The sequence below is a fragment of the Nicotiana tabacum genome, chromosome 8 (genome assembly GCF_000715075.1).
Source record: "Nicotiana tabacum cultivar K326 chromosome 8, ASM71507v2, whole genome shotgun sequence".
NCBI classification, from domain to species: domain Eukaryota; kingdom Viridiplantae; phylum Streptophyta; class Magnoliopsida; order Solanales; family Solanaceae; genus Nicotiana; species Nicotiana tabacum.
Window position 1 is genome coordinate 75,531,037 of NC_134087.1, and position 20,343 is coordinate 75,551,379.

At 40.0% G+C, this 20,343-nt stretch overlaps 1 long non-coding RNA gene across 1 annotated transcript; it reads right to left on the bottom strand.

The window, feature by feature from the left end:
* Positions 1–1,315: 1,315 nt before the first annotated feature.
* LOC142163574 (uncharacterized) lies at positions 1,316–3,429 on the bottom strand. Its single transcript, XR_012694524.1, has 3 exons — positions 3,323–3,429; positions 2,333–2,418; positions 1,316–1,653 (listed from the first exon to the last, which is right to left on the bottom strand). It is a non-coding gene; the product is annotated as an uncharacterized LOC142163574 (long non-coding RNA).
* Positions 3,430–20,343: the final 16,914 nt, after the last annotated feature.

Here is a 20,343-nt window from a genome sequence, read left to right on the forward strand (position 1 = left end):
ACAAGAAAAAGCTATATTTCACAGAAAATATATCCAGATTTAGCATAATTGAGAAAGAGATTAAACTTTTACTTCTTTCAGTATCTCAACCTACCTTTAGTATTGTTAAAAAAAGTTAATTTGGATAGCAAAAAGTTTTAATTTTTCTATTTCCTTTTTCTTTGTTGTTCCTGAAATTCAGCAAAGTAATAAGAGATACGTACAGTATTCAAAGTTAAGCAGATTAAGTCACAATTGATAGAAAGTACATACATACGGAAAATTTTATTTTATGTCTCATACAACTTACACTAGTTGTATGAGGCATCTTTTTTGTTTCACAGTTTTGTGGACCAGGATTTTTGTGGACCCAGAAGTGTAAGATTGGGGTCCACAAATTAGTGAGACAAAAAGGAGCGTGAGGCACATAATAAAAGTAGGATCATTATCCAGAAGCTGCAGATAGCCTTGTGTGGTCAGACTTCTCTTATTACTAATCTTTGTATATAATATGTCATAGTTAATTATTTTTTTAAGATTAAACAACAATGTTAAAGATGAGAGAATCATTATAATTGTCAAAATAATATTTTTTTTCACCTCTCTTCTTAGAGCATAGCAAATAAAAATTCAGAAAACCTTTTACATGAACTTGTAGCATTTCTAGGCAGCCAAAATTCAAAGGGGAACAATGATAAGTTACGTGCCTTGTTATATTTTGATGATCTAACAAATTTAATAATAAAAATCAGATCGAAAACCTGTTACACTTCCTCAAGGAGCTCAAGAACAATAAGTCTCAAGTCGGGTACAAGTTTCAACAACCAGAGTCAAAGAAACGACAAAGGGAACAGATGGACATCAGCTCCCTTGCTGACTATACCAGTCAACTCCTCACAGAAGTCACTGCAATTGTTCCTCTGCGCACACGTAACAATGCAAACAATGTAGCAGTCACTTTATGGGGAATGCCTTGTACCGGATATTTACTTGCATCATCCAAGTGACATCACTTGGATATTATTAACATGAAGCAAAGGAAAAACACACACTTGCACATCTGAAAGTTAATCAAGTTTCCCCTCAAGTGAGTTGCCATCTTGCACGTGACTTCCAGTTTCCAACACTGTGTTATTATATGTCCTTAGTTGTGTTGTACTTTGTTTAGTGTGATCTACTTGTAATTCCTACTTAGCTTAGCTAGAAGCATTGTTGTCACGACCCAAACCGAAGGGCCGCGACGGGCACCCGGTGCCTTACTCAACCGAGTACCAACATAACATATCTTTCTTATTATACTATCTTGAGTAAATGAACCAGAAAACCGTCATGAGATAACAAGAATAAAACATAAGAGAATACTCAACATATGACGACCCAACATGATATACAAACTTATACATGTGACATACGGGCCTATAAGGCCGACATGACCATTTGTAAACTCAACACATAGGCCAACAAGGCCATACAAGTATCCATAAACCTGACATCTGTCTAAAAGCATCTAAGAGTACATAAAATCATAAAGGTCGGGACAGGGGCCCGCCATATCAATCAATACATATCCAAAGCATACTGACCAAATAGGCAACTCCGGAGCAAGTGGAGTGCACCAACACCTCCGCTGAGCTGATATCCTACCCAGAGGAATGTCAGCCTATCAATTGGGACCTACGGGCATGAAACGCAGCGTCCTCAGGCAAAAGAGACGTCAATACAAATAAAGTACCGAGTATGTAAGGCAAGAAAGCATAAACAAGAGCAGTAATATAAAGAGAGATAGATGAGATACAACCTGTAACATCTGCGTGCCTCTGGGGGATACTGACATGAAATGCATAATACATATATATACATAAACTTTTAAAAACATACACCTCTGTGGGCATCATCATCATCATATCATACCCAGCCTCAAAGATGACTCGATAAAATAGCACCCGACCATCATAAGGCTCGGTAGAATCGTACCCGGCCACGTGGAGCTCGGTAAACCCAACTGATTAGTGGTTTCACAATACGTGTCGTACCCGGCCGACTATAGTGCGGCTCGGTAGAGTAAAATAGATACTATATATAATGCATGCTAGACTCATGGAATCATGTTCTAAACCTTTTGGAGTGACTTAAGATCGTTGCACCTTCGATTAACATTATAGGCATCCATATCATCAATATGAACCTTAATAGGATTCAAGGATCATACACACTTGCTTAGAATAACTTTATAAGGAAAGAACAACATGGACAACCTTAGTTCCTAGGAGTAGATCCGTTATGAATTAGCGTGACATTTATGTTCATGTCACTTTAGATCATGCCAAAAAAAGAAGTAAGTGCCTTAACATACCTTAACCATGGTGAGTCCTTAATACCTCCCAAGCTACTCTTCAAACAACTCAACTCAATCTACCATTGCATAAGGAGATTCAAAATCTGTATTGAATAAAGGCTAAGTCTGCAACTTAAACTTGTAGTTCGTTTATATAAATTCGGGCAGCATCTCCCCTAAAACAAGAGCCTCATACAATATCATATACCAACAACAATTACCAGAGAAATCTAGCAATACATAATTATCAATAACAAGACACCATAAAACAACAACAAGTCATAGCTATTTTATAACGAGCGACAAGCTCCAATTGGAATTCGTATACCCCATATCATTCCTTATAGACTTTTTAATTTAACTTAATAGTATCATTAATATGATAATGAAGTCATTCATCAATAATTCCAGCCTTATACCATATATCCATAACAAAGAAAATGATCCACAACTCCAATTATTCTTAATTAGCAACTTTATTCACTAGTTCATGTCTAGTTCATCCATTTAACTTAACCAATGCCAAGATAACCTTAAGAGCCTGTAGGAACACAATATAATTACCTCCTAAAGTGGATACAAGTCGAAATACATGTTATATTTAGCTTACAACAGCCCAACACACCCCAATCAATTCATAACAAAAACGACGACTATAGTAGTGTCCAACACCCCGAAAATATTACAAAGATTGACTATTCCATCATTTCGCCATTAAGTGGTGTTTCTCCACACAATTTATCTTCCAAAAACTCTATTAAATAGCAGCAAAATATACAGCCCAAAAGCTACACGAAACAGCCCACAAAACAGTCCATTACAAATCAAATAACTCGAACTCACGGCTTCTGATCACCGTCCCGTGAGTTCTAACTATTATGAAATAAATTAATCAATCTTCCTTGATGTTTAAGATCTTGAAACCAGAAATTAGGCATTTATTAACTTCAAAATACCTTCCAAAACTCAAACTACAAAGAAAAAGAGAGGCTATATAGCGATACTTACGGCGTGGGGATCGTTCTAGTGTTATTGCTTCGTGATTTCGTGCCTCGGACGATAATCTTATTGGATAACCTTGTGGACAGCTTAAGGGTGAGGTTAGGGGTCTTATTTGGTCGAGCTCTCTGGAAATATGCAGAAAGAGACGAGAAAAAGGAGATAGTCTCCATTTTGTTGAAAAGTCAAAAGGTGCTACTTGGCACCCTTTAATTGGCTCATCTTCCAATGCTTATAACTTTTTTATCCGGGTGTCGTATGAACAAACGGTTAAGAGCGTTGGAAACTACATTCCAAGACCTTCAATTTGGTTTATAATATGTCCCAAAAAACCTTATATAGCTTATGAAATTTATTACTCAATAAGCTTCATTACAAGGCAAATCCTTAGTCGGTTTTTCCGCAACTTAAATTCGATTTTTCTCAAACTTTATACTTCATATACAAACATCATATATAGTCATATCATGGCTTTAAACTCATTTAAATCATGATTAACAAGTCTCATATTCATCTTAACTTGCTTAACACTTCGGCAAACCTTTCTTATCCTTGTAGAAGGATTTCATCCTTTTTGAGCTTACATCAATTGACTCACGACGTACTTTCAGGTACAAAAATATGGGTTATAACAATTGTGTAGGAAACCATTTGTAAAACCATAAACCTTGTATTTGTGTCTTGGCTAGATTTAGTCGAGTTGTGAGTTTTGTAATAGAGATATTACAAAGAGGCTTGTAATAGAATTATTACAAGTGAGTGAGGGATTAAGAGTTTAATTCCTAGGTATAATAGGTTGTAATCTAAAAGTTGCTCAGTTAGTGAAGTTGAAATCCTACGAGTGTAGATCATGGTTTTTAATCTCGTGAGCTGGGAGTTTTCCACGTAAAACTTTGCAGTGTCATTTACTTATCTCTTATTATGCGTTTTCTGTAGGAACTGATAGAGAACCAAATTCTCTATACAGATAGGTGGACCCTAAGTTTCCATCAATTGGTATCAGAGCAGGTTCTTTCTATCAATCTAACACTTAGAAAGGATCCTCATGGCTACTCCACCAAACTTTGAAGAAGGTCAATCTACCTACAGACCACCAAGATTCAATGGACAATACTACGGATGGTGGAAGACAAGGATGCATGATTTTATCATGGTTGAAGAGTCAGAGCTCTGGGATGTTATGAAGACCATTGGCGAATCAACAATGACAGTTCCCAAGACAAGGAAGAAGTACAACAATGTTGACCGCAAAGCTATAGAGAAGAACTTCTGAACAAAATAATCCTCATCTATGGTATTGGACCAGACGAATATAACAGGATCTCTGCCTGTCAATCTGCCAAGGAGATCTGGGAAGCTCTCCAAACATCACACGAAGGAACAACTCAAGTCAGGCAGTAGAAGATCGACATGCTCACCACTGAGTATGAACTCTTCAGGATGAAGGATGATGAGTCCATTCAGGACATGCACACTCGATTCACCTCTATCATCAACAAGCTCCATTCTCTAGGAGAGATCATTCCAAGGAACAAGCTTGTCAGGAAAATACTCAATGTACTACCTGATTCCTGGGAAAGCAAAGTAAATGCTATTACGGAGGTAAAGGATCTGCAAAAGTTGATCATTGATGAACTCAAAAACAAAAACGAGAAGAGTGTAAAAGAAGAAGAAGAAGAAGAAGAAGAAGAAGAAGAAGAAGAAGAAGAAGAAGAAGAAGAAGAAGAAGAAGAAGAAGAAGAAGAAGAAGAAGAAGAAGAAGAAGAAGAAGAAGAAGAAGAAGAAGAAGAAGAAGAAGAAGAAGAAGAAGAAGAAGAAGAAGAAGAAGAAGAAGAAGAAGAAGAAGAAGAAGAAGAAGAAGAAGAAGAAGAAAAAGAAGAAGAAGAAGAAGAGAGCCCAAAAAGTAGAAGAACCTGGTCCTCAAGGCAGACAACAATGACTCAAGTGGTGAGGATGCTCACATGGCTTACCTGATGAAGCGATTTTTGAAAATGATTCGTAGGAATGGAGGTATTCCAAAAAGGTGCAGCTCCAGCAAGCCAAGAGGTTATGACTTGTGTCATAAATGTGGGAAGCCAGGACACTTTATCAAGGACTATCCTCTCCTCAAGCAAGACCAGTACAAGCACAACACAGACAAAGCACTCAAGAGGAACCCGGTTCTTGACAAAAGATTCAAGAGAAAAGATATCGTTGATAATGTAGTTAAACAGGCTCTTGCTGCATGAAGATGATGCACAAGGTGACATCTCCATGATGGCAGTTGAAAGTGAAGCAGCTGAATATGACTCTATCTTTGCCCTGATGGAAAAATTTGACGATGATGATGATGAGGTAACTTTTTAGACGTTCAAATAAATTTGAAGTCTAACTCTCAGAAGAAGCTTATATCTTTGGCAAATGTTTTAATTGATACTTATCATTAGTCTTATAAATGATAAAAATGTATTAACTGTGGAACTAGGAGAGGTAGAATATGAGAGAGATGATCTGGTAGTAGTAGTGGTTGACCTAAAAGAAACCATTGAGGTTTTAAATAAAGAAAAAGATGTTCAGACTGAAAAAAATTAAAAACGTAGAACATGAGAGAGATGACCTATTGGTAGTTGTTGTGGAGCTAAAAGAAATAATAGAGGAACTAAAAAAAGGGAAATAGTTCTGGGAACATCCAAAATGAAAAGGAAGTTGCAAGTGAGGCACACATTAAGCTTGAAAATGAACTCAAATTTGTGAAATCTAGTCCGTATGTTGAACTTGAAAGAAACAAACAACTTCAAGAAGATCTAGGAAAAGTTAAAAATGATCTAGAAAAATCTCTAAAGTGGACCTTGTCCTCTGATATGATCACTGCCATGTATATAAGCAATGGTGGGAACAGGTAGTGAGTCGGGTTTCAAAAGGATAAGACTCCATACAATCCACATAATAGGTACGCTACTATCCCTTATAACTGTCTTTGCACTTACGGTGGCAACACTGGACACTTTAAAGAAAATTATAAGGCTAGAATTCAGTCCCAACAGAAAAATAAGATTTTTGTTGAAAAGGTAACTACTGCTAAGGAACCTGGTTCCGTCATGAGAAACGTGTATAGCCTACTTGGACAAAAAGAAGTTTAATTATCCATTTTCCTCACTACAAGGGACCCAAACTTGTTTGGGCTCCTAAGTTTAATCCTTGATTTTTTTTGTGTAGGAAGTAGTGAAAGGAAGCAACCAAAAATGCTATATGGTTAGCGGCTTCTCTAAGCATATGACTGGAAGCCTCGATAATTTCCTTTCACTCAAAGTTCTGCAAGGAGGGAGTGTGTCCTTTGGCAATGGCAAAAAGGGATACATTCTGGGAGTAGGAAGAATTGGGAAGACACTCACTCTATTGAGAATGTGTACTATGTGAATGGCTTGAAATATAGCTTACTGAGTGTCTCTCAAATCTGTGTCAAAGGAAACAAAGTGGAATTTCTGTCAAAAACTTGCACAATCACAAATCTCGTGACTGGTGAAGTGGTTATGCTGGCAAAAAGATACAAAAACATGTATGTTGCTGATTTTGAGTCCTTGCACAATGTGGATCTTACATGTTTGAGTGTTATTGATAATGATGCTAAGATGTGGCACAGAAGATTGGGACATGCAAGCTTTTCATTGCTAAACAAGTTGGTCAAGAAGGACCTGGTATGTGGGCTGCCCAAGTCAAGGTTCAAAGGTCACAAGGTGTCGTTGCTTGTGTAAGAGGAAAGCAAGTCAGGTTATCTTTAAGCCCAAGAATGAAGTAAGCACCTCAAGGCCACTTGATCTCCTCCATATGGATCTATGTAGACATATGAGGGTGCCCAGTAGAGGAGGAAAGAAGTACATCTTTGTCATAGTTGACGACTACTTTAGATTCACATGGACCTTATTTCTCAGAACTAAGGATGAAACCTTTCTAGTGTTTGTTGCATTTGTGAATCAGATTCAAGTGAAGATGAGCCATAATGTTGTAAGTATAAGGTCTGATCATGGCACAGAGTTTGACAATGCGAAATTCGACGAATTTTGTGCTGAAAATTGCATAAGTCACAACTTTTCAGCTCCCAGAACACCTCAACAAAAAAGTGTTATGGAGAGGAAAAATAAGACTCTTGAATACATAGCAAGAACTATGCTAATTGACAGTGGCATAACAAAAGGCTTCTGGGCAGAGACAGTCAACACTGCTTGCTACTTGGTGAACAGGTGCATGATCAGGTCCCTCCTGAACAAAACCCCATATGAATTGCTAAACGGGAGGAAGCCCAAGCTAACTCACCTAAGAACGTTTGGATGCAAATGCTTCATTCTCAATAATGGAAAGGAAGCGCTGGGAAAATTTAACGCCAAAAGTGATGAAGGAATCTTTCTTGGATATTCCTCACAAAGCAAAGCATACAAGTTCTACAACAAAAGAACTCAATGTGTTGAAGAAAGCATACATGTAATCTTTGATGAATCACACCACCTATGTGGGAAAAATTCACATGATAAGATTGATCAAGACGGAGAGCAGTCGAAGGTTCCTGAAGAAATCATTGATATGGTAAATGGAAAGGTGGAATTGATGAATCAAGTCAAGGAATTCAATAAAGAAAATACAATAGAACCCTCAGCCAACACAGAAGAACCTGGTCCCTCCATAACAACAACTGAAGCTGAGGATAGAGTTGCTGATGTTGTGTAAGGAACTCCTGATGCTGAGCAGAGAAGGGGTACTCACCCATCCATAGATGCCAATAATGGATCTCAGTCTGAGGAACCTGGATCTTCACACAATGAGATTCAGGTGATTGGAAGCACAAAAGTTCACATACTCTCCAAAATGTGATCACTCCTCTTGATTCGGGAATTCAAACCAGATTAAAGACAAGAAGCTCGTTTGCTTTCTCATCTTTCTTCTCTCAAATTGAGCCTAAAAATATCAAGAAGGCATTGAAAGATGTTGACTGGATTACTGCTATGAAAGATGAACTTCATCAATTTGAGAGGAACCGTGTATGGCACCTGGTCCCTTGGCCCTCAGATAGAACGGTCATAAGAACCGGGTAGGTGTTTAGAAACAAGCTTGATGAATTTGGGAACACAAGAAGGAACAAAGCAAGGTTAGTAGTTCAAGGCTACAATCAAGAAAAAGGTATCGACTTTGATGAAACTTTTGCTCCAGTTGCTCGAATGAGAGCCATCAGAATTCTCATTGCTTTCGCATTTCATATGGAATTCAATTGTTCCAAATGGATGTCAAAAGTGCATTTCTGAATGGATATTTAAAGGAAGAAGTCTTTGTCAAACAACCACCTAGGTTTGATTGTCAGGAGCATCCTGAACATGTATTCAAACTCGACAAGGCACTATATGGACTAAAGCAGGCCCCTGGTACATGGTATGAAAGGTTGTCCAAGTTTCTTCTTGAAAATGTCTTTACAAGAGGAAAGATTGACAACACCCTATTTCTAAAGAAACGGGGACAGAAACTGCTCATTGTGCAAGTATATGTTGACAATATCATCTTTGGTGCAACAAACGACTCCTTGTGTGAGGAGTTTGTAAAGCTTATGAGAAGCGAGTTTGAAATAAGCATGATGGGGGAATTGAACTTTTTCTTAGGGTTGCAAGTTAAGCAAATCTCTAAGGGAATGATGATAAGCCTGCAGAAGTACATTATAGAGCTCCTGAAGTTATTTGAGATGGAAAGTTCAAAAACCATTAATACTCCTATTGCACCTGCCACCCATATGGACATAGATGAACCTGGTGTTACATCTCGCGTTTTCGTACGTTATAATTTTGTTTTCAATTAACTGACGTAGACGCGGGGATGAGATCATCTTGACGTTAACATACTTACGCTATTTATAACAAGCGTTAAATAAGTATTATGAAGGCTAAAGGGGTACACGAATTAAAGAAAACGAGTTTCATTGAAAATGGACAATTTGGATAAAATACGGATCAAGTAATAATACCTGATAATTATAAACTAGTACCATGCAAGGTACCATATAACCATGGTAGTGTAATATATAAAGTATATATGAAGTATTTTGAAAATAAATAGAATTTTTAAGTAATTTGTGATAATTCTTAAATTATGCGGGTAATAGATTAATTACCGGGTAACGAAACATTACCCTGTTAACGAATAAGTGGATAAATTAATAAAATCAACTCCCCCAAGGAGATACATGGCAGCCCCGCTCCTTTATTAAGGTGATTCATCAATCACCTTTAACATGTGTCAAGACTCTAAAATACAAAGTCTTATCAAGACTTTTTTAGCTTTATCAATCAAAAAGTAATACAATACATTTGAAGATCAAGAACTACTCTTAAGTTCTGTCTTGAACCAAAACCAAGAGAACAAACTTTTGACATTCTGACTTCAACCTACAAACGTGAGAGAGTAGGAACATATTGTTCAATTCAATCCTTAGCAACATTTCATTCAAAAAAAATGTTAAAAGCAGATTAATTCATCTGAAATTTTAAGTTTGTCCAAGTGTGAATTTCGTCCATATTTTGCAGAAGCAGGTTCGTTCAAATAATTCCGGGAATAGATATGTTAAGGCTAAGCTCTTCTTTCATTTTGCATGATCTTGTCATTACACGATTTTGTTTATGAGCCATAAAGAAAAATTCATATCCCGGAATTTATGTATATTTGGCTAGTATCGCAAATTACGTATATTTTCTTAGTTTTGTAAGTTACAATATTCTCCTTATTGGGACTTCATATTCAATTGAGTATTTTCTTCTTCAGTCAAGAGAGCAGAGAATTTACATATATACAACATTAAAAGTATTTTCATTATCATCGAGCTATAATCGATGGGCAAGCCCCTATTGGGCAACCTCTGATCAGATGGTAAGTTATATACCGAGCCTACCATGGCCGAGCGCTTATGAGCGAGCCCAGTTGGTTGAGATACAGATCCTAGTATGGCCGAGCGCTTATGAGCGAGCCTACTATGGTAGAGCAAATATATATGTATACCGAGCCTTATAGGGCCGGACAACTATTTTACTCACTATATTGAGAGAGTGAGTCAGTATCAGCAGATGAGCATATCTTCAGATGTTTTTGACTCCCAATTATTTTCAGTTATTATATTATCAGTTCAGTTTCAGCTTCAGTATATTGCCTTACATACTCGGTACATTATTTCGTACTTACATCGCTTTTTAGGGGCACTATATTCCATGCATGCAGGTTTAGACAGACAGACGGGTAGACCTCCTCAGTAGGTGTTGCCCGAGTTCAGCTTTATCGATAAGCTCCCCTTCTTTTGGAGTTGTCAGGTCTAGCAGTGTGGTGTGTATCTTGTGTATATATGTAGATAGGTTATGGGTAGGTTGGGGCCTTGTTCTGATCATAGTACATCTATCAATAGAGGCTTGTAGATATATCCTGTCAGTTAGTATAGTATGTTGGGCTTGTAGGCCCTGTACATATATTTTGTTGGTTTGTGAGTTGTAGTTATTATGATGGCCTTGCCGACCCAGGTTTATGTTGATGTTTAGTCAGCGTTAGTCTCCTATTCAGGTTTATATTTTGCATCACACATTATCTTGTAATGTGGCCCATGGCCAAAGTATGATATTACATGTTCAGAGTCTCTTAGTCGAAAGTGGTATGCAAGGATAAGTGAGGCACTGGGTGCCGGTCTCGCCCCCAGGCTCGAGGCATGACAAAAGTGGTGTTAGAGCAGTTCTATCCTAGGGATTCTACAAGCCGTGTCTAGTAGGGTCTTGTTTATATATGTATGATGCACCACATTATATAAGTAGGGGACTACAGGTATGGGTGGCAAAATGGTTCAAAGAAAACAGTTAACTACCCATATTATCTATTAAAAATGGTTTGGATAATGAACTATTTAAAAAAGGGTCAAATATAGATAAGAACCATATTATCCATTTAGAAAATGGATAACCAATGGTTAACCAATGGATAACTAATGGGTCTAATTTTTACATTTGTAAAGCTTTAAATTGGGGGTTCCTCAAGTTAGGGAGATTAAAAATTCTCCCAAAAGTGATCATATGTAAGAAGTCATGGATAATATGGTTATCCATATTATCTGCCGGTTAACCCATTTTTTATCCGTATTAAATATGGGTCGGGTCGGATAATTTACCTGTTTTTTCATTATCCATTTTCAACTCGAACCATATCCAACCCGACCCGCCCGTTTGCCACTCCTAACTACAGGGCATTTAGGAGTTGGTTACCCTTCTTTCAAATCTGAATCGTGTTGTAGCACTGAGTTATAGGAAATTTGATTTAAACTTACGTGTCAACGTTTGCTTGCATAGATGACGGTAACTAGGAAAACTACGGCTAGTTAAAAGAGAGAAAAACAATAGGTGAGGGGACTAGCAGGGTACCCCCAGCAGATAGGCCCCAATCGGAGTCGCAGGGAGAGACCCCTAGCTAGCGGTTAACGGCTCTCCGCCACCTGAGGAGATTCCTAGGGAGACCGCACATCCAGTTCCCCCTTCGCTTCCATCAGATCAGGACTTAAGGAGTGCGGTGCATTTGTTGGCACAGTTGGTATCCACCCAGCAATAGGCTAGGGTAGCCGCTAGTGCAAGACCTTATGAGGGATCTGGGAGTTCAAGGGTCCGAGAGCTTACTGCTTTGAATCCCCCAGAGTTCACGGGGATAGATTAGAGGGAGGACCCGTAGGATTTCATAGATCAGCTTCATAGGATCTTTCGGGTTATGCATGCCACGGAGAAAGAGGCAGTTGAGTTAGCAGCTTTTCAACTCCGAGATATAGCCATCCTTTGGTACGAGGATGGGAAAGGTCCAGGGGACGTGATGCACCTCCTGCTATTTGGGAAAAAATTTCAGATGCCTTCCTTGACCAGTACTTACCACGAGAGATCCGACAGGCCCGACTCAATTAGTTTCTAGCCCTCAAGCAGGGCAATATGAGTGTTCGAGAATATAGTCTCCGTTTTGACTCATTGACCAGATATGCACCATCCATAGTTGCTACTATGCGGGATAGAATCCATAGGTTTATAGCAAGGTTGGCCCCAGAGTTGACCGAGGCGTGTGCCACCACTACATTACAGGATAGTATGGATATCTCATAGATTCAGGCATTTTCCCAGAATATAGAGAGGGGTAGATGTCGACAGTAGAGTACGGAGAAGACTCAGTTAGGGCAGCGTAAGAGCACGAGATTTGCCAGGTCTTAGGAGCAGTCTTAGGGTAGCTACAGGTCCCAGTACTTCGAATGGCCACCTAGACCTCTGCCACCTCAACTACAGGGTTACAAGTATGACCAATATACTCAGTCAGGACCAGGTGAGGGCTCTCAGGCGTCAAGCTTGCAGCAACAACGAGGTTCGAGATAGACAGGGCCATTTCCGTCGTAATGTGTCATATGCGGTCGAGGACACTTAAGCCAATGCTGAGCCGGTTCCGATGCTTGTTATACATGTGGACGTCCAGGGCATATGACGCGAGATTGCCCAAATAGAGATTCTGGGGGTATGGCGCAACCAGCGAATTCAGCAACAGGATCAGTTATGTTCGTGCATCCTTCAAGGCGTGAGTCTCAGTCTTCGGCTGGCAGAGGTCGAGGCAGAGGTAGAGGGTCCAGTTCAGGTGGTAACCAGAATTGTATCTATGCGCTAGCAGCTCGACAGTACCAAGAGTCCTCACTAGACGTTGTGACAGGTATGTTGACCATTTATTCTCACGATGTTTATGCCTTGATAGACCCAGGATCTACCTTATCATGTATTACCCCATTTGTCGTGCAGAAATTTGGTATAGTGCCTGAAATACTAAGTGATCCTTTTGTGGTATCTACACCGGTCGGAGAATCGATTATCGCTAGAAATATTTAACGAGGTTATACGGTATCAGTTTGTGGTCGTCAGACCTCAGCCGACCTAATTGAACTAGAGATGTTGGATTTTGATGCTCTCATGGGCATGGACTGGTTGGTAGCTTGTTATGCCACAGTTATTGTTGAGCAAAGACAGCTAGATTTCATTTTCTGGGTGAGTCAGTCCTTGAATGGGTAGGTAATACAGCGACATCTAGAGGCAGGTTTATTTCCTATCTGAAGGCGAGGAAAATGATCGCAAAAGGGTGCATTTATCATATTGTGCAAGTTAAAGATGCAGATGCTGAGTAGTACGTTGATGTATTTCCAGATGAACTTCCAGGTATTCCTCCAGAGCGAGAGATTGATTTTGGCATCGATTTGCTTCCAGGAACACAACCAATATCCATCCCTCCGTATAGAATGGCATCTGCCGAATTGAAGGAGTTGAAGGAGCAGTTAAAAGATTTGCTGGAGAAAGGTTTCATCAGGCCCAGTACTTCACCTTGGGGTGCACCGGTACTGTTTGTACGGAAGAAAGATGGCTCGCTAAGGATGTGTATCAATTATAGGCAATTGAACAGGGTAACTATTAAGAATAAGTATCCTCTTCCAAGGATAGACGACTTGTTTGATCAGTTTCAGGGAGATAGATGCTTTTCAAAGATAGATTTGAGGTCGGGTACCACCAGGTCAGAGTTCGGGAGAAAGATATTCCCAAGACAGCCTTTAGGACCCGATATGGCCACTTTGAATTCCTTGTTATGTCCTTCGGGTTGACGAATGCACCTGCCATATTTATGGACTTGATGAATAGCCTATTCCGGCCATATTTGGATCTGTTCGTGATAGTCTTTATTGATGATATTCTGGTTTATTCACGTTTAGAGGATGAGCATGTGGATCACCTGCGAGCAGTACTTCAAACCCTCTGCGATAATAAATTATATGCTAAGTTTTCTAAGTGTGAGTTTTGGTTAAAATCCGTAGCATTCTTGGGGCATATTGTATCCGACGAATGTATAAAGGTAGACACTTAGAAGATTGATGCTGTGAAATCCTGGCCTAGACCTACCACTCCGACAGAGATTCATAGCTTTCTAGGCTTAGCAAGATTAATCTGAAGGTTCGTATCGGTTTTTCTTCTCTTTCAGCACCACTAACAAAGCTGACGCAGAAAGAAACTAAGTTTCAGTGGACAGAGGCCTGTGAGCAAAGTTTCCAAGAGCTTAAGAACAGGTTGACCTCAGCGCTAGTTATGGGACTTCCAGAAGGTCCAGATGGTTATGCCATGTATTGTGATGCCTCAGGTATCGGGTTAGGATGTGTTCTGATGCAACATGGGAAAGTAATTGCATATGCTTCAAGGCAGTTAAGGAAGCATGAGCGGAATTATCTGACCCACGACCTCGAGTTAGCTCCGGTTGTCCATGCATTTAAGATATGGCGACATTATTTATATGGTGTGCATGTTGATATATTCACAGATCGTAAGAGCCTGCAATATATCTTCAAGCAAAAAGAGTTGAATTTGCGACAGAGGCGGTGGCTTGAGTTATTAAAAGACTACGATGTTAACATTCTCTACCATCCATGGAAAGCTAATATTGTAGCAGATGCCTTAAGTCGTCGATCTATGGGTAGCTTAGCACATGTAGAGGCCAAGAAAAGACAACTAACAAGAGAGATTCATCAATTGGCTTGTTTGGGGGTTCGGTTAGTAGACTCTGGCAATGGAGGAGTTGTACTCAAAATACTACAAAATCATCTCTCATAGCTGAAGTAAAGGAGAGGTAATACGAGGATCCAAAGTTAGTCAAGTTGAGAGAGAGGGTTCCACAACAGAAGAAGCCATTGTTAGAACTCAAAAGAGATGGGGTTCTCAGATACAGGGGTCATTTGTGTGTTCCAGATGTAGCAAGGCTACGAGACAGGATTATGTCAGATGCACATTATTCATGGTATTTCATTCACCCTGGGTCAACAAAGATGTATCATGACATTAAGGATGTGTATTGGTGGAACGATATGAAGAAGAACATTGCTGAGTATGTCACTCAATGCCCTAGTTGCCAGCAGATGAAAATAGAGCACTAGAAGCCCGGAGGGCTAATGCAGACTATAGAGATCCCGACATGGAAATGGGAGGCGATAAACATGGACTTTATCATGGGTTTACCTCGTTCCCATCGTAAGTTTGATTCCATGTGGGTGGTAGTCGACAGGCTCATGAAATCAGCTCATTTCCTACCGATCAGATCTACATATACAACAGAGGATTATGCAAAATTATATATTAAGGAGATAGTGCGACTAACAGAGTACCCATATCTATTATAACTAACCGTGGGACCCAGTTTACAACACATTTTTGGAGGTCATTTCAGAAAGGTATAGGAACTCAGGTAAATCTCAACACAGTTTTTCATCCACAAACGGATGGACAAGCCGAGCGCACGATTCAGACGCTCGAGGATATGTTGCGAGTATGTGTGCTGGATTTTAAAAGAAGTTGGGATGAACATATACCTCTTATCGAGTTTGCATATAATAACAGTTACCACTCCAGTATCCAGATGGCTCCGTACGATGCTTTGTACGGGTGCAAGTGCAGATCCTATAGGGTGGTTTGATGTTGGAGAATCTAGGTTATATGGACCAGACCTGGTTCAGCAGGCCATAGAAAAAGTAAAGCTTATGCGGGAGCGACTGTTGATAGCTCAAAGTTGTCAGAAGTCATATTCTGACGTGCAGCGACGAGATTTAGAGTTCAGGGTTGGTGACTGGGAACTTAGCCCATGGTATATTGGACCTTATAGGATCATTCGGAGAGTGGGCCAAGTAGCTTATGAGTTAGAATTGCCCTCAGAATTGGTGTTTGTCCATCCGGTATTTCACGTATCTATGTTACGAAAGTTGTTAGTTTGTATGGGTCCACCAAATCGTAGAGTACCTGGTCCTCTACAAGTTTTTGCTGAGAGCACTTGGTAAAGCAGTAAGTAAATGAGGCAGAGGATTTTTACGTTGAAAAATCCCGCACAAGGGGATCAAAAAACCACGACTTACACCTGTAGGCTTTTAACTTCATTAACTTGTAATCTTACCTATTACAAGCCACTTTACAATACTTCCTATTGCAAAGGATTTACTCAACTAACTTGTGGTACCTTTACCACAAGCCACTTTGTGACTATCCTAGTTATAAAGGCTTTTTCTAACTTGTGATGCAATCATCACAAGCCACTTTGTAACTCTACGATTACAAAGACTCTTCCTTATGACTAAATCCAGTCACAACCTAAACTCAACGAGTTTACGAATTTACAAGAGGATTCCTAATCAGTATGCTTCTAAGTAAGAGATTTAGGAGATATAGTAAGTACAATAACAAGGTGACAACTCAACTAGGACAACAACAGTCAATCTTTTAGGAACTGGTCCATAGTGGCGTTCAACCTTGTTCTTCAAGCTTGAGAGGATGATTTTTCTATTTTTGCAAGAGGCTTGAATGAGAAACAGAAACCTTCCAGTGATGTCTTTGTATAAAGCTCATTGGGTACATCTTGATCAAGTGATGTGAGTGCTTTGTTTGGTTAGAGAATGAGTGGGCTGATAGTGTATTGCAGTGCGGCAGAAATAGTACCGTCAGTCACTTCAGTTCCAGCTGTGTCCAAATGACTCTGTATTGCTATATAGGAACACAAGAGCATCAGGTCCTTGTTTGGTTCCTTGCTCCTGAATCTGTAGCAGTTCATCTTTTGCTGGAGTCCGTTAAAGTTTGCAGCAATCCAAAGTAGGTCAGGTTCCCTATCTGGTTCTTAACAGTAAGTTTGTTAGATCATTAAAACATAAGGCAAGAGTATTTAAGATCTATCAATTTCTCCTTTTTTGATGATAACAAACTTAAACAATTATAGGTTCAGAATTAAGGCAGCCAAAAACCAGTGTCAAAGAGTTCCCCCTGAGACAATGCCTTAATCTTTCATGGTCAGAGTAATAGAGCATTTCATAAGAACCAACTCCCCAATGTGGTTCCCCCAGAGTATATTAGTCTTTCTTTTTTCCCCCTTTTGGCATCATTAAAAAGAACAACAGCACAAAGAAGTCCAGCTAAGCTAACTCATGCCACATATGTGCACACAGTCATGAGAAAAAATAGAACACAAAGAGAAAGTACTAGACAAAATAAAAGAGGATTCATATTAATAATTTTTGAATGTGCCTCTTCCTTTGAAAAAGAAAGAGGCAGCATTGGACTTGACAACAGAAGCAGTAGTAGTAGTACATCCCAACCACAAAAAAATAACAAAAACCTCCATCAACCATTAACAAGAAAAAAGAACATATCCAGAAAACTGGTCTCACTAAAGGGAATCTTAGGGGGCACTAGGAGGAAAAGGCTTGGAAGCATGCAGCAAGTGTCTGGAGAATAAGGTTTATTCGGGCGTTTCCCGACTCTTGCTCGGTGAGCAGTTCAGGCTTCAGTTTCTCAACTTGCGCCCTAAGGCCAGCATTTTCTTGGGTCAGACGGATCACCTCATCATTCGACATGGGAACTGCTCAGGCTTGCTGGCTTTCCAGGATAGCATTTCTGGCCTTAAATCGACGTATTTCCTCAGCTGCACTGTTCTGGGCATTGATGAGCTGAGACACAGTTGAAGTGCTTCCTACACCCCCATACTTCCCAATACACTCGCACTCTTCCAAGGCTGTCTGTGAGAATGTCTACTTATGGGTCCCTATTTTACCTGTTCCCAGTGGAACCTCAAAGTATTTGAACACTTGCGTGAGCACTTATCCATAGGGAAGTTCGTGATTGCCATGCTTGAAATCAGCCACCTTCTACATGTGCTCAATCATTATGGCAGGCAGAGTCATAGGGTTAAAACCGTCCAATTGCTCCATTAAGAATAGATCAGATTTTGAAGTTACAGATCGCCTTTCTGCTCGAGGCAATAGGACTTTGTTAACCAGCTCAAACAACAACTGGTAGATAGGAAGTAATGCTTTCTTGTGGACCTGGTCCCCTTTCTGATTAGAATTATCTTTCACCACCGCACTTCAGAAGTTGTACTAACAAATATCTCGTGCACTATATACCACAACTGTAGGAACTTGCAAAATTTCTCCAAGCAATTTCACGTTAAAGACAATATCCAACCCATTGACTAAAGCATAGACTTGGTCAGCATCAACTGGAAAGAGACTGGTGAAGAAACTCTGTACCTCCTCCTCATACACTTTGGGAGCATCAATGTAGAATAGATGTGTCCTTTGCTGAAACTCCACCATTTCTAGAATCTGACGCATTCCGGCCATCTCCGAGATTGTTGGGTCAAACGTATGACCCAACAGAACCTTTCGATGCCTTAGACGCTCAGAGCCAAGGCAGATGTCACTTCTTGCTTTCTTTCCAGAACTAGGTTCTTCAATTGTTTCAAGCTTGCGTTTCCTATGCTATTCTCCACTGACTTTGCCTTTCCCCTTGGACTTGACAAGAATATCTTCATCACTCACTACCTCCTTCATCTTGGACTTAGAAGTAGAACTGTCCTCCATAGAAACAGACTCAGCCCTTTTCGAGGATCGCCTTACAAGGGAACCAGGTTCCTCAGGAGTTCCTTCCTCCACCACAACTACAGGGATAGCTTCATCACTTGTAGGTACACCATTCTTTACCAACTTTCTTCTTAGTACTTTTCTTGCTCTTTTGGAGTGCAGAATCGTAGGCCACTTTGACTTGAAGCCTGGTAGTAGGCCGTTTAATTTCAGACTCAGGGGTGGTGACAACCCTGCGCTTACTTATGAATGCATCTAGGGCCACGTTTTCTAGGTCTTCTTCATCACTAGATCGCATTGCTGGTGCTTGAATTTCCAGGGGTGCAGCATCGAATGTAGGTATAGCACTATCCTAGGGATGAGAGTCCTGACCCGGGTTCTCCGGAGAGGGATCAAGTTCCTCATGTGATACCCCAGTAGTGTATACTATTGTATCCCCTTCAACATCCATAATGGCCCCTTCTACCCACACGCTTTGGGACTCTTATTTCTGGGAAATAACCTCATGTAATATTCCATCAGCGGATATAACAAACACAGTCTTTTCTTCTTTAACAGGTGCTTCCACAACCATGGAGTCGACGGCCATGATGGCGGAGCCTTTTGTGAACTCAGTATTTTGACCTTGTTTTCCACTTAGGGTTTGACTGGTGTGAGCAGCAAACGATGGAGAGTACGGAATAGTAGTTTTAGGGGTTTCTGAGTTGGGAAGAGGTTGGGAAACTAGTGAAGGTGTGATTGTAGCAGTAGGAGTGGCAGAGGGTGACATGGACTCAGTAAAGGCGAGAGGTTCCATAGATGGGTCAGAGGTGGTTACAGTTGAGGCGAAGAGATCAGAAGTTTTCTCAGCCACTGGAAGAGATGGTGTGATGATCCTTTCCTTTTGGTGAATCTAGAATAGGGCTTATAGTTAAGAAGAAGAAGAGAGGGGTTTTTAAACAGAGAGGATAATTATGAAGGGAGAAGAATAGGCACCGGTTCTGAAACGGCGGTTGGGCATGGAGAATTGTGACGTTTCAGAGGGAGATAGAACATTTTGAATTGAAGAGACGTGACAGCCGGATTTGAAAAGTTGATGACATGGCAGTTGTATTTTGTGCCTTTTTAATACATGTATTAAAGGATGCACAGAACTACTAACCTTTAGTACAAGAACCTGGTTCTTGAAAAACATTTTCTTCAAGCCCCTTTTTTTTGAAAAGAATTAATCCTCTTTTATCAGTCATGTACTGCATCTACTGCTTCTATGCTCATCATGCGTGTTTACCTGCAACGGTATTTAACCAATTATTTCTTAATAACATGAGCCAACTGAAAAAGGAATCAGGTTCTTAATTTGGCCTCAACAGTCCCAGCTTTACTCTGTTTCTTTCAAATTGTTCCCTACTTAGTGCCTTGGTAAAAATGTCTGCAATTTGATCTTCTGTGCTGTAGAACTTCATGCATATCAACCCTTTCTCCACATTATCTCGTAGAAAATGATGCCTCACATCAATGTGTTTGGTCTTTTTATGTTGAACTGGATTCTTTGCCATGTTGAGTGCACTGGTGTTGTCACATAGGAGGGGCACACTCTCAGTGAGAACTCCAAAATCCTCCAATTGCTGGTTGA